At 43.4% G+C, this 15,172-nt stretch overlaps 1 protein-coding gene across 2 annotated transcripts in view; it reads left to right on the top strand.

The window, feature by feature from the left end:
* The window catches only part of Parn (poly(A)-specific ribonuclease), a 97,268-nt gene that overhangs the window by 39,970 nt on the left and 42,126 nt on the right, over nt 1-15,172 (top strand). The gene's annotated exons all lie outside the window — the stretch shown is intronic.

Raw genomic sequence — 15,172 nt, 5'->3', positions numbered from 1 at the left:
AGGGTTTCTCTGTGGTTTTGGAGTCTGTCCTGGAACTAGCTCTTGTAGACCAGGCTGGTCTCGAACTCACAGAGATCCGCCTGCCTCTGCCTCCCCAGTGCTGGGATTAAAGGCGTGTGCCACCACCGCCCGGCTGGGAAATAATTTCTTAAATATACTGGCTTAAAGAAACTAAAGAGGCTGGGCATGGCACCCTTTTAATCCTAGCACTTGGGAGGCAGGGCAGGTGGATCTCTGAGTTCTGGGCCAGCCTGGTCTACAGGGTGAGTTTCAGGCCACCCAAGGCTACACAGGGAGACCCTTTCTCAAAAAAGCCCAAAAAACTAAAGAAAACATTACTGGGGCTGGAGAAGATGGCTCAGCGTTTAAGAACATTGCCTGCTCTTCCAAAGGTCCTGAGTTCAGTTCCCAGCAACCACATGGTGGCTCACAACCATCTGTAATGAGGTCTGCTGCCCTCTTCTGGCTTGTAGGCATATACGCAGACAGAATATTGTATACATAATAAATAAGTACTAAAAAAAATTTAAAAAAAGAAAACATTACTAATGGTAGCGTATCTCTTCCAAGAAAAAAAAGATGGTAGTTTTAGCATTTAAATTACCTTCAAGGGATACTTGTGTTTATAGCTAAACCTACCCTCTAGTGAACTTTACATATAACATTATTATTTATTTGTATTTATTAACTGATTACATGTTATTTCTAAGGAAATGTCTGATAAATGGGTATGCTACTCTATGAAGTCTTGATTGTCATTGTATGCTCTTTGGCTCTCTGTTTATCTCTTTTTTATTTTATGGTGTTGAGGATTGAACCCGTGGTCCCATGCATGCCAGGGAAATGCTCTGCTATTGATCTCATCTAGGGATGAAAAAGCTTTTCCTACATATGCATTGATTTCTGAAGAAGTCTCAGAGATTGTTATTTCAGACTCTGGCTTGTGTTTGCTTGGCAAGTTTGTGACTAAAGTTAGGATGTGACACTTGGGCAGCCACGTCTGCTGTGGGCCGCAGCCTCAGCCTTTGTCTGAGGAGTTGGTGCTAGAGTCGGGCGGAATGAGGCCACTCACATCTGTCATTTTAAGAAACAGCCATGTCAGTGTCGGTGTGTTCATCATCTCCTCCCCTAATGCACAGCACATTAGATTGTATCGTGGTTTCACCAGGTGGGACACGGTTTCCTTGGGTTATCTGTGTCAATGATAGTTGACAGTTCTGTGCTTAGTGTACTGTAGAGGCAGCTGCCATTTCCAACATCTAGACTCTTCCAGACTGGTATTTCTGAACTAGTAAGCTTCATTTCCTTTATCTTCTTCTTTTCTCATTCTCTTTCTTCTTCTATTTAATTTTGCATGTGAGTGTTTTTTGTTTTTTTTGGGGGGGGTTTCGAGACAGGGTTTCTCTGTAGCTTTGGGGCCTGTCCTGGAACTAGCTCTTGTAGACCAGGCTGGCCTGGAACTCACAGAGATCCACCTCCCTCTGCCTCCCGAGTGCTGGGATTAAAGGCGTACGCCACCACCTCCCGGCTGCATGTGAGTGTCTTGCCTGTGTGTATGTTTGTTTGCTATGTGTATACTTGGTACCTACAGAGTGTGAGAGAAGGAGTCAGATGTCCTGGAAATGAAGTTACAGGTAGTTGTGAGCTGCTATGTAGCTACTGGGAGTTGAACCTGGGTCCTCTGGAAAAGCAGTCAGTGCTCTTAACCGCTGAGCCATCTCTTCAGTTCCTCTTTGTTCTATTTTTGTTGTTATTTTATTTGGAAGTTCAGAGGAAATATGTAGGAAGTTGATGGCCTTTTCAAAAGTAGGCTAGTTACTAGTGTGATGTATATTGGAAATTAAGTTGAATTTTTTTGTAAAGAAAATGATTTGTGCCCGAGTCTTTGATGTCTGTCTAGGTCAATAAGAGCAGAAAGAGTGAAAAATCATTTTCTTAGCTTTTACCTCTTATTTTAGAGCAGTATTTATCTTTGTATTTCTTCTGAAATCTGTGCCACTTGGCGACAATAAATGTGGTTTAAGTTTTGGTCATTCCTTACATTTTTATGTACATGATATTGCATTCATTGTTCTACATATTTTTCAACTTAGAAATGTTTAGTTGCTGCAGATGTTTGGAGCAGCAGTTTTGTAATTCCTTACAAAGTTGGGTGTGATGGATACTGACTGGGTCAGATGGAGATGGCATCTAGCTTCTGATCACTTGTGTACCTACAGAATAGGCCAGCTTGCTCAAGAGCTTTTCTACAAGAATGGGTTGCAAATGCGCTGCAGCCTTCTGATTTAGAAGAACGTGACTGAGCTGTTGCGTTCATGCCTGTGATCCAGTTCTTGGGAGACTTGAGTCTCAGGCTAGAACTGGCTGCAAAGTAAGTTCTAGGCCTGTCTAAGCTGCACTGTGAAGCCATCTCCAACAAAAGCAGAGAAAGAAGAGGCTGGGCAGTAAATATGTAAGGCTTCCTTCAGCATGAGAACATCTGTCCATTTAGAGGTTTTTTTTTCTTTTTTTATTTTTTTTTTTTGGTTTTGCGAGACAGGGTTTCTCTGTGGCTTTGGAGCCTGTCCTGGAACTAGCTCTGTAGACCAGGCTGGTCTCAAACTCAGAGATCCACCTGCCTCTGCCTCCCGAGTGCTGGGATTAAGGCGTAGAGTTTTTGTTTTTGAGGAGCTAAAATCTAAATACTTAGCAAAACAGTGAACAAGGGCATAAGGTCAGGGATCCTCCTAGGATTCTCTTAAAAATTGACTTTTGGTTTGTTTTTTCCTTATTTGTAAAAGAAAAACATACGTTTCTTATTTTTGAAGAGAAAACTCTGTGGTTTTTCTGTTCTGTGCTGTAGTGTCCTCTTGGTCCAACACAGTCGGGTTTTCCAAGGCCTCTCCAGTGGGGACTACTGCTCCTGACACATCCTCCTTCTAGCACTGACCTTGTTCTTACAGGTCTGACTTAGCACACGGGACCTTGAGTTTTGTCAAGTTATCTTTTTAAGTTTTCATTTAAACATCTAACATTGGCCCCCAACACTATCTCAATTAATGGTGTCAGAAAAATACGATTTTTCTGAAGGTCAGCTTATTTCATTATTGTCTTTTTTTCTTCTTTTGAAACAGTTTCTGCTAACTGTGTAGCTAAAGGAGACCTTGAACTTGTAATCCTCTTGTCTTCCTCTCCCAGGGCAATTAGTTTCTATAGCAGTTTTTCTAATGTAGCTTCACCACAGTCATAAGATCTGACGAGCTTCCCTCAGACACACACAAGCAGTGTTTTGTTTGCTTCCATTGGATTTCTGCTTTAAAGGTAGAATTTAAGGCGGCTGTTGGCGATAGCTCAGTAGGTTAAGGCAATTGACACAACTCTGGCAACCTGAGTCTGCTTCCTGGAACCCGTGTGAAGGTTGAATGAGAGAACTCATTGCACAAAGTTGTTCTCTGACTTCCACACACATGCTGTGACGTGTGCACATGTGCACATATAATGATAACTATGCATAAAGCTTTCTGAAAGAAGAAAAAGATAAACTTTGAGCAAAAATAAATTCATAGTTGCATTTAAAAATTTGTGTGCAGTGTGTGTGTGTGTGTGTGTGTGTGTGTGTGTGTGTGTGTGTGTGTGTGTGGAGAGAGCATGTGCATGTGGCCACTCACATTGATTGAACCCTGTGTCTCATGTATGCTACATCTACACTCCAGTTTATAAAGTCTAATATACATGTGAACATGCGCTTGTCAAAGAGTCAGAGAGGCTGAGTGGTGGTGGCACACGCCTTTGATCCCAGCACTCAGGAGGCAGAGGCTGGCAGATCTCTGTGTGTTCATGGCCAACTTGGTCTACAGAGTGAGTGCCAGGGCAGACAGGACTACACAGAGCAAACCTGTCTCGGGAAAAAAAAGAGTCAAAGAGAATTGAGCATGGCAGTGAGGCTCCTGGCTGCTCTTGCCCTGCACTGGCAGTGCCCTGTTGTTTGTGTGGGACTCTCTGGTCAGGAAATGATCTACTGTCTTAATAACCTTGGTCTATTTCAATCACTGCCTGGAAAGCCAGACAGAGAAGAAACTTTGGCTCAACCCTTTTGGGCTGGAAAGACATAAAAATACTCTCTGCTTTTACTTTTATTGAACCATAGAAAGCAAAGTGTGACTTTGCCTTACATTTATTAATAGCTATCTGTTTCTGCAAACCACCTTTAAATCTCTGTAGATGACCTTTTATGAAGGTTTAGGAAAGGAGAGGTTCCCTCTCTACTCACTGCCTCCTACTCTGCTCTTAAGAGAGATGCAGCTGTGGTAGGAAGATGGGTTTTCCAGCTCGAGTTTTTTTTTTTTTTTTTTTTTTGTTTTTGTTTTTCGAGACAGGGTTTCTCTGTAGCTTTGGAGCCTGTCCTGGAACTCCCTTGGTAGACCAGGCTGGCCTCGAACTCACAGAGATCCGCCTGCCTCTGCCTCCCAAGTGCTGGGATTACAGGCGTGCGCCACCACCGCCCGGCATCCAGCTCGAGTTTTAATGATAACAGGGAAATGTTCGTTACCTTTGGACACAGGCTGGAGTACAGAGCTGCAGGTGTGAACCAGGTGTCTTCTTTCGCACGTTCTGCTTCCAAGTGTTACGGGCTTATGAAAGAAAACTCGGGAAGGTGGTGTCAGCCTGGTGCTTGGAAGCACAAGCACTTTGGATTGGGGCAGTTCAAGAAGCTCTGCCACTCAGATGACTAATGCTGCAGTTATGGGAGTTTGTGACAGGGTATTGAAAACTACAAGTGGAGAGGGTGAAGTCCCCCAAATAAATACACTCATGTTTTGTTCCTTTCACCTATGGAAAGTGATCATATTCTGGTAATAGACCGGGTCTTTCTTTACTTTATCATCAAAGTAATTTTTTGACACAGAGTCTTTCCATGTAGCCCTGGCTGTCCAGGAACTCTCTATGTAGACCAGGCTGGCCTTTAACTCACACAGATCCTTTTTCTTCTGCCTCCCGAGTGCTGGATAAAGGCACGTGCCACCGTGTCCCACTTCATCACAGTGATTTTTACTTTGAAGGATACAGAAAACAATAGTAAGGATCAGAGCCCAGCTCCTGGCTCTGCTCTAAGTGCAGTATGCATACAGTCAGGGCTGCTAGTGTGCTGTAATGTGTGGGAGGGGCCTGTTCTCTCATCTCTCTGGAGGAAGCCATGGTCACACAGTGTCCCCCTTTATATGACTGCATCTTCTCAAGTATGAGTTGTGACAATCTGTGCTGCTGGGAAACACGTGTCACAGCACCACAGGACTGTTTTCTGTCTGAGGCTAAGAAAGAGTTAAACTATTTGCTTACCCTTCTGCCTTAGCTTTCTCAGCTGTGAAGTGTGGCTGCTAGTGTTCTGTGATTGGAGCGACGGCGCAATGGTGCAGTACATGTCTGTGCCCTCAGACAACTGTCACTGATCTAAGTGATCTGAGATGAAACGGGGGCCATTTGGTCCTATGGGAGGCACTGTATAGGCTTACCCTTTGCACTGCCAAAACTCTTTAAACAGGACGTTGTATTAAGTTATGACCTTTGACCAGAAAGCAGGTGACAAAAACCCTGCTGTGACCATTGATGCTTAGGGGGAAGACTTGTATGGGTTATTTCTTATTCTTTTTGTTTTCCCCCATAGGAGTAAGTGACTACTCTATCATATCCTGCCGGCTGCATTTTCAGGGGGTTTCAGGGCAAGAGTAGTAAGGAAGTGACATCTGCTAAAAGATTCAGCACATGCTTTTCTTTCTTTTTTCTTGTTTACCTGCTTTACTGAGATAGACATTCACCATAACATAGTTTATCTATCCATTCAGAATATATAATGTAATGTTTTTAATCTTTAATAATTAATTTGTGTATGTGTGTGTGTCCGTAGGTGTGCACCGCGCACAGGTGAGTGGTGGTCTGAGGACAGCTTTTATGAGCCAGTTCTCTGCTGCCATCATGTGCGTTCTGGAGGTCTAGCTCAAGCCGTCAGGCCTGTGTGGGCCATCTTACCAGCCAGGGATGTGAATGTTTTGAAATTGTGTAAACGTTTATCACTTTTGCCATCTTAACCACTTAAATACAATACTGAGCAACCACCAACCCTCCACTCCCCAATTCTAGAACTTTTTTGTCCCCTCAACAGAACTCTGAGCGACTCCCCACTTTGTCTCCTTTTACCCTTCACCTTCCTGGGAATTGGCCCATTTGGTTTTGCTCTAGTGAAATTCTGTGTTTGTTTTATTTTGTTTTGTTTTGTTTCTCGACACAGGGTTTCTCTCGGCAGCTCTGGCTATCCTGTTACTCACTTTGTGACCTTGAACTCACAGAGATCTGCCTCCTAAGTGCTGAGATTAAAGGCAAGCACCACCATGCCTAGCTCCAGTGAAATTCTAATATGCTAAAACTACTGACATTTTAGAAATACTGGGAACATCAGTGTAATTGTGTTATATCATGATCAGTGCTTTGACTCCCAATCTTCCAATTGCATACATGTGTCTTTGTGGGACCATTTCTGCTAAGGTTGACTTGTACGTAATGTGGTAGGGGCATGAAGGAGGGGAGTCTATTAGTAGGTAGCATCTGCCTGAGTAAAGTCATGTCATCTATGTAGCTCAGGCTGGCCTAGACTTTGTAATCTTCCTGGCTTGGCCTCCTGCTTATACATAAGATTTGACTTTAAAAGTTGTTTTACAACAGTATACATACTGTTTTTCATTAAGGGAAGAGATAGGTGTGTCTTGGGCACAATGAATTATTCTTAAGTTTTAAATCTAGTTTTTAATGCTTGTGCTTGTTTTTGTGGCTTCTTCAGGAAAGGAGTACTTCCCTCAAGTTGGTATTATCTTGTCTAATTTCACCTTGAATTTTTGATTGCCAAAACATTTATTGGTAGGGCTGTGGAGATGGCTCAGTGGGTAAAGAGCTTGCATTGCCCACACAAGGACCTTAATTTAGACTCCCGTCACATACTGGCCATGGTGGTGTATGCTTCTGCTTTCTGGACAGCAGAGGCAGGAAGGATGGTCCAGGAGCTTATTGACAAGGCAGCCTAAACAATTGGTAAGCTTCAGTTTCAGTGAGAGACTCTGCCTCAAAAAATAAGGTGGAGAGTGCTTGAGGAAGACAGTGTGCATGCTGTGCTCTCTCTGGTTGAGCTGGTCTTGTCTTTGCTCTTTCTGCTTTTCCCCCTGGCGTCACTTAGCATTATAATAAACAGTAGTGTGTGGAGGTCTATCAACTTGCACATGCTTATTGGAGCAGCTTGCTTCCTTCATAGTGGGGATGATATTAGTGTCATGTGGTGGAGGTTAGCTTGCTACCTAAAACAGCAGAAACTTATGTTCTCATATTTAGAAGGTCCAAGTTCCACAGTAAGACATCAGCAGGACTGTGTTCCCTTCTAGTTTCTGCTGGTTGCTGGCACTTGACTTGTGACCACATTAATCTCTGCATTCACAGTCACAGGATGCTAACTGTAAATGTGTACTCTCTCTCTGCCTGTCTCAGAATACATGTCATAGAACTTAGGTCCCATGTAGCTAATCCATGTGGATGTTCTTACCGCAAGGATTTTAATAGCAATTATTAAGGCCTTTTTTTTTTGTTTGTTTGTTTTTAAAACAAGGTTTCTCTGTAGTTTCTTGGAGCCTGTCCTGGAATTCATTCTGTAGACTAGGCTGGCCTTTAACTCGTAGAGACCCGCCTGCCTCTGCCTCCTGAGTGCTGGGATTAAAGGTGTCACTACCATCTGCAATTCCTAAGACCTTTTCCCCCCAAATAAGGTGACATTCCCAAGTCCTGGGGATTAATGATAGCTTTTTTTTTTGGGAGGCTATCATTTTTCATCACACTAGTAGTGAAGTCAGTGTTATTTATTGTTATTATTGTTGTGGTTATTATTATTATTATTATTATTAATTATTATTAGTCAGGGTTTCACTGTGTATTCTGACTGGGCTGGTGTTTTCTATGTTGACCAGACTGGCTCTAACTCATAGAGATCTGTCTGCTGCTGCCTCTCAGGTGCTGGGATTAAAGCTTGCAACACCATGCATGGCAGAAAGCATTCTTATGTGTTCTTTCATTGGTCCTAGCTTAGAGCAAGTGGTTACTAATTATTTTTAAGACTGTGTAGTTTGTGCCTGCTCAACAGTGAGCCATGTTCTCTAGGGAATGTAGCTGAAGGGCTGAGGAGATGGCTCAGAGGTAACGTGGTTGCTGTTCAAGATGGCTGGACTTGGTGTCCTACTTGTCACTCACAGCTCAGGAGACAGACAGGGAATCCTTAGAGCAAGCGGACTAGCCAGACTCACTGAATGGTGAGTTCCAGGTTCAGCAATAGACTTAATGAATAATGTGGAAGGCAATCTGAGAAAATACTGATACCAGATAGGGATTGTGTCTCTCTGTGAGATCTCTTTTTCTCTCAGCATTTGACCTGAGCATTGGTTCTGAAAGACATGTCTGTCATTGTGGGGTAGCATGAGAACCGGTACCCTGATGTCAGTGGTTCACGGGCTTTGCAGACAAAGCTTTTGTATAATACTTAGTTTAAATTTTTATTTGTTATAATATGGTTCATTGGATAGAATCTATTCCAATGAGCTGTTGGCTTTTGTCTTTCTTTTTATCTAAATTTTAGTGTCAATTATATTTAAGAAGGATGTGCATTGGCTTCTAGACAAATAGAGCACTGCTCTATTTGGACTGAGTGAAACTAAAGGAAGCCACGACAGCAAGACCCTTACGGTCAGGGCTTATACAGGAGGGCCAGTGAATTGAGTAAACGTGTTTATTTCAATGTGAGAGATGTCTGCATCTCCTGACCCCATGTCAAGATCTTTTCAGATAGCACGGACATGTGGATATGTGCTTCCTGTGCAGTGCTTTTACTGCTGTGTCCTGTTCCCAAGTACAGCAGAGCCGGTGGCTGCTAAAGAGTGGGAGTTTCCCATTGGGAATTTGGGGGTTCTTGCTCTAATTTTTGACCCCAGGCTTAGTGATAGAGAACAGGGCAGCTTTACTTGGTACTGAGTGAAATACTTCGTTTTTAGGAGAATAAATAGTTTGGGGATGTGAGCTTTTCCCTTTTGCTAGGGAGACGGACCAAAACAGACGCAGGTGCTTATTAAGGTATGTCTTGACACTAGAACACTTTCCAGGTCAGTCAGGCCTGAGTGTGCATACACCTGTGTGATGGGGTAAGAAGTCCCTGTGTTCAGACCCTCACGGTGTCTCGGCTTGGCAGTTTGACTGCTGTTCCTGAAGCTGACAATGGAATGACATTGCATGCTGGTTAAGGTCAGCCCAGGTAGTTGATGGATTGTTTGTTTTGAGACAGGATTTCTCTGTGTAGTCCTGGCTGTCCAGGTTGACCTAGATCGCAGAGATCCATTTGCTTCTGCCTCCCAAGTGCTGGGATTTGCAGACTTGGCTGTGGCCATGACCTGTGGCCACATGACTTTCTTCACTGTCCTATTGTCCAACTGTCTTGAAGATTCATTCTACTTAGAGCTCCTTATGGGGACGTGGTCTCACTCCCCAGAGCCTGGCTGTGCACCATCACAGACAGCTAAAATTTAATCAGCCCTTTGAGCATGAACCCCATAAAAATGTCTGGGGTTCTTACTTACAGGCTTGGATGTTGATTTAGAGTGACCATCCTGGTCTCAGCCCTTTCTGATGGACTCAGAGCTCACTATCTCCACAGAGGTTTTTGAAGCAGTTTGTGTCACACATTTGGTGGGAGAAGACCGGGAGAGGGGCTTGCAGAGGAGAGAAGGCTTGGTTAGCATTGGAAGCTTTGCTTCTGGTCTCTTCTCTTCCCCTGAAGTGGCCAGCGATCACTACCGAATTGGAAAACCTTACCTTTCTCCTTTTCAGATAAAGAAGCTACTGTTAATTCTCCTCAAAGAATCTCAGCAAGCTGAATAGGCAATTGTGTTATTTTAGTCAGAAGTTGACACTAAGGTTTTTTTTTAACAGATTAAAGCATAATTTTTTTTTAACAGATTAAAGAAAAAACAAAACAAAACAAAAAAACGCTCATAGTTTCTTAGGCCAAAATAAAAACTACTGTCATTTTACTGAATTTCCAATACATTTGTTCTGTTCTTCGTTTCTTTTGCATTTATTAATTGAGATCAATATTTTCTGTATTTCAGTTGATTATACTGCTGTGTAAGTTACAAGTTAAAAATATGTATTTAGGCTCCAGAGGTGACTCAGCAGTTGAGAATACTTGCTGCTCTTGCAGAGGATCCAGGTTTGGTTTCCAACATCCACAGTGGCCCTCTTTTGGCCTTCTTAGGAACCATGCATGACATGGTTTATGTGCATACATGTAGCCACTCATACATACACATAAAATTAAAATAATCATATGTATGTTTATCTTACATATGTATTTGAATCCTTGAGAACCCGAGAGGAAGAAGTGTGTATGTATATATATATAAACACATGTACATACATGTTTGCACACACACACACACACACGTATATGAAATTCTGGTAAGCCCAGTGGTCAGCGTTGTGTAGCGAGCCTTTGCCACCCTGTCAGGTGGGTCTTGGAGACCTTCCTTCCCTCTGGACTTAAGTGTCTTGTCAGTATCTACCTCCACTCTACCGTGTTTCCTTTCCAGAGCCACGCAGAAGTAGGTTTCTCTTTTGCTTTTAAAGAAAGGGGAGGAATCTTCTGTGTTGTAGACCTCACCTCAAGCAGTTCTTTTGCCTCAGCTTCCCAAAGAGCTGTGGTTGTAGACTCTCGTCACTCTGTCCCGCTTGCCAACTATTATCACCTCCTGCACTTCCTTCTCATCCTCCTCTTTTTAGACAGGTTCTCATTATGTCCTGACTCTCCTGGAACTCCTGTGTAGAACAGCAGGTCATGGAACTCTCAAAGCTCTGCTTGCCTTAAAGGTGCACAGCACCACACCAGTGTGTGTTTGTTTCTCATTTTTAGTTTTGTGTGTGTGTGTGCAAAACTCTAGAGACTAGCCGGGCGGTGGTGGCGCACGCCTTTAATCCCAGCACTCGGGAGGCAGAGGCAGGCGGATCTCTGTGAGTTCGAGACCAGCCTGGTCTACAAGAGCTAGTTCCAGGACAGGCTCCAAAGCCACAGAGAAACCCTGTCTCGAAAAACAAACAAACAAAAAAACAAAAACAAAACAAAACAAAAAAAACTCTAGAGACTAGGAGAGGGCGTGGCATCCCCTGGAGCTGGATTAGAGGTGATAATTGTGAGCTGCCTAAAGAGGGTGCTGGACCCTAACTTTGATCCTCTGCAAGAGCAGCCAGTGCTCTTCACCGTGGAGCCATGGTCTCCAGCCCCTTCAGCTTCTTCCAGTGATTTCCAGGTTGTCTTACTCTCTTCCTCCCGGTGCTATACTGGAAGGTCTCCTATTTATCAGAAAATAGAGAACCATTTTCTTTCTTTTCCAATCAAAATCAACCTTCCAATTTGGTAATGCAGAATTTTACAGTTATTATCTGTTTTCATGCCAATGTGTCCAAGCCCACCTGCAGAGATTCCTGTCTCCTGCTGGGTCTTCTTATTTAGTCTAAGTTTTCAACCCACCAGCCTCAGTAAATGTGTCACAGTGTGCATGTGGAGGTCAGAGGCAGCTCGCTGGGTCTGCATTTACCTTCCCCGATGTGAGTTCTCAGGTCTGCAGGCTTGGCAGCCAAGCTTTTCTTGCTGAACTGTCTAACTGCACCTTCTATGTAACTTTCATCACATTCACCCTTGGACATTGTTGCGTATAGTAGGTTAATACGGGCATTATTTTGTAATCTTTTTGGACAGGTAGGGAATGATTCAGATAAGCCATAGTTCAAAGCAAGCTACTGTGTCATTAAAGAATAATAACCTTTGACCTTAGTTCCCTCTGGTTGGGTTTGGTGAGGACGTAATCCATGTCTGAAATTTGTTGGTGAATTTTGATGAAGGTTATGGATGTCAGTTCTGTGTTGTGTGGATTAGAGATTTTTTTTTTCAGTATTCTTTAGTGGTTAAAGTTTAACTTTTGTCGTCAGTTCATAGAAATATGTTTAACTTTTGCTAATGAGTTGTCAGATACTTCTCTTTCTCTCAAAATGAGAATGAAGCCAGATATGGTGGTTCACATCTGTAATCTCCCAGCACTCAAGACTGAGGCAGGAGGATCATGAGTTCAAGGCCAGCCTGGACTGCATAGCAATACTGTATGACAACAACAAAATAACAAACAAAAAACTATAAGGATGACAGTTATGAAGTAAGCAGTAATTTCCCCTGAATTGTCCCTTCCAGGGAACCTGGTGCAGTAGCTTGTCACACTTTGACCTCCTGGCTCCTGGGAGAGATAGAGGCCTTATGCTGCTGCTTCCTGCATTTTGAGATAGGCCTTGAAATTTACTAGTTTTGTGTTTTTCCAACTCAAAATCTTTTACTATAAACAAACCATCACAATTCATTTGTTTTGGAGAGGTCAGCAAGGCATTGTCACACAGCTGATGATGATAATAACGATATTGAACACTGCTGTGAACCCAGGGACGGCAGCTCCCAGTTTCTGAGTCAGAATCTCAAACATGTCAAGCGATGATGCCGCTGCCAGTGGGAAGTCACATTTTGATAAAGACTTGAGGTTTTATGCCCCTGAGAAGCTGTTTAGACAAGGTGTAGTGAATGTGTAATCTTCCTGCCTTTGCCTCCTGGCGGCTTGTTTTAGAGACGTGGACTGTCAGGCGTGCTCCTGGGAAGTTCTATGACGGAAACTTAGTGACAAGTGTGGCTTCCTAGGTAGTCTGGGTCCAGTGCATACCACCTTGTTTACAGAGGAGCTTTTTGTGGGTGCCATCTAGCATGTTGGTGAAGCAAGGGAGTTGTCTTATAGAAATAAGGCACCATGCAGGGCCCATAGAAGGCTGAGCTGAAGCTGTGCAGCCTTGTGAAAAGACTGCAGCACACTGCTTCCATGGAACCTTTCTAGACTTGTTTGAATGTCAGCAGTACCCCGTTCATAGGATAGGAAATACATTGTAAATGGAAATAGTATATACATGACTGTACCCTGTTCATAGGATAGGAAATACATTGTAAATGGAAATAGTATATACATGACTGTACCCTGTTCATAGAATAGCAAAAACCAACAAGTTCCACGAAAGCTGACAGGTGTTTTATGACATCCAGAATGTGAATTTGTTACTGTACAAGACAGAATTTTTTACTGTACAAGTTGGAATCTTGTTAACATCAGTCTTTTAGGTTAGGTGGTAAAATACTGTTTCATCATGGGCTTTCAGGAATGTAGCAGGATTCCCACCCACATCTCAGTTGAGTGTCTTAACAGTATTAGTTCAAGTGTCTTTTTTAAAATTATTTTTTTAAATATTTATTTATTTATTCATTCATTCATTCATTCATTCATTCATTTATTTATTATGTATACAATATTCTGTCTGTGTATATGCCTGAAGGCCAGAAGAGGGCGCCAGACCTCCTTACAGATGATTGTGAGCCACCATGTGGTTGCTGGGAATTGATCTCAGGACCTTTGGAAGAGCAGGCAATGCTCTTAACCACTGAGCCATCTCTCCAGCCCCCTAAAATTATTTTTTCTAAGGATGTGTGTGAGGTTCATGTGGAAGTCAGAGGACAACTTTTCCAGTCAGTTCTTTCCTTCAACTACATAGGTTCTGATGCTTAAACTTAGATTGTCAGGCTTGGCAGCAAGTGCCTTTATGTGCTGAGCCACCGTGTGTGTGCGTGCGTGTGTGTGTGTGTGTGTGTGTGTGTACGTGCTTGTGTGTGCATGTGAGTGTGTCTGTGTGCATGTTGCTGCCCCTCCCTCTTAACTCCCAACCCCTTACCCCGTGTCTTTTAGACCTTTAGGTGAAGGCAAGTTGTTTCTTCAGCTCAGTTTGCAGCCAAGGAGCCCACATGCTCCCCAGCTTTTCTGTACGGGTGCATCTCATGTTAGGGTAAAACTGTCAAGCTAGCCAATCCATATGCAAAGCATCTTACCAAGTCTTCCATGGAGATGGCCTAAGCTCTCTGGCAGCTGGTTAGGGTGAGGCACACATACACTGAGTGTTTAATTCTTCTCCAGAAGTTCAGGGTGGCTGGGTGGTGGTGGCGCACACCTTTAATCCCAGCACTCGGGAGGCAGAGGCAGGTGGATCTCTTTGAGTTGGAGGCCAGCCTGGTCTACAAGAGCTAGTTCCAGGACAGGCTCCAAAGCTACAGAGAAACCCTGTCTCGAAAAACAAAACAAAACAAAAAAATAGAAGAAGTGCAGGATTACGATCTGCATACTGTGGTATAAGGAGGTGGGAAGGTACTGGGGGAGTTTCCTTTGTTTCTGCTCTGCAGCCGCTCAGCTGCAGCATTAGAGTTACTTTCACAGTTGTGAGGCTCTTTCTAGGTCCCGTGTGCCAAGCCGCACACGGATCTGGTTTCTGTGTTCTTCCTGCTTGAGGGGGCTGTTTAGTTCTCTCCAGCCCAGAGATGAAGCTGAAGGCAGCAGGAAAGGTAAGAAGTTCTGTTAATAATTCATTTGAAAGTGGCTTCTATTCAAGTACTAAGAAAGCAGATCTGATAGTCAAGATGAAGTTGACATCTCCAGATTTGTGTGTTTTACCTGAGTATAAATGTTTGCTTTAGTTAAGGTTTTGATTGCTGTGAAGAGACACCATGCCCACAGCAACTTTTTTTTTTTCTTAAGACAGTTTCTCTGTGTAGCTCTGGGTTTCCAGACTGGCCTCAAACTCACAGAGATCAGCTTGCCTTTGCCTCCTGAGTGCTGGGATTAAAGGGTGTGCACCAGCACCGCACCATGACCACAGCAACTCTTATAAAGGAAAACATTTAATTGCAGTGGCTTGCTTAGACGTTCAGCCCATTATCATCATGGTGGAATATGGTGATGTGCAGGCAGACGTGGTGCTGGAGAAGGAGCTGAGAGTTCAGCATCTTGTTAGGCAGCAGTAAGTGAACTGAGACACTGGGCAGTATCCTGAGCACACATGAGACCTCAAAGCCTTCCACGATGACACACTTCCTCCAACAAGGCCACGCCTCCTAATAGTGCCACTCCCTTTGGGGGGCATTTTCTTTTAAACCATCATAGTTTCCTTCTCTCTCTTTCTCTCTCTCTCTCTCTCTCTCTCTCTCTCTCTCTCTCTCTCT

The sequence above is a fragment of the Microtus ochrogaster genome, chromosome 7, assembly GCF_000317375.1.
Source record: "Microtus ochrogaster isolate Prairie Vole_2 chromosome 7, MicOch1.0, whole genome shotgun sequence".
Classification (NCBI taxonomy): Eukaryota; Metazoa; Chordata; class Mammalia; order Rodentia; family Cricetidae; genus Microtus; species Microtus ochrogaster.
The sequence above is the reverse complement of the archived record's forward strand: the minus strand, read 5'-3'. Positions and strand labels throughout refer to the sequence as shown.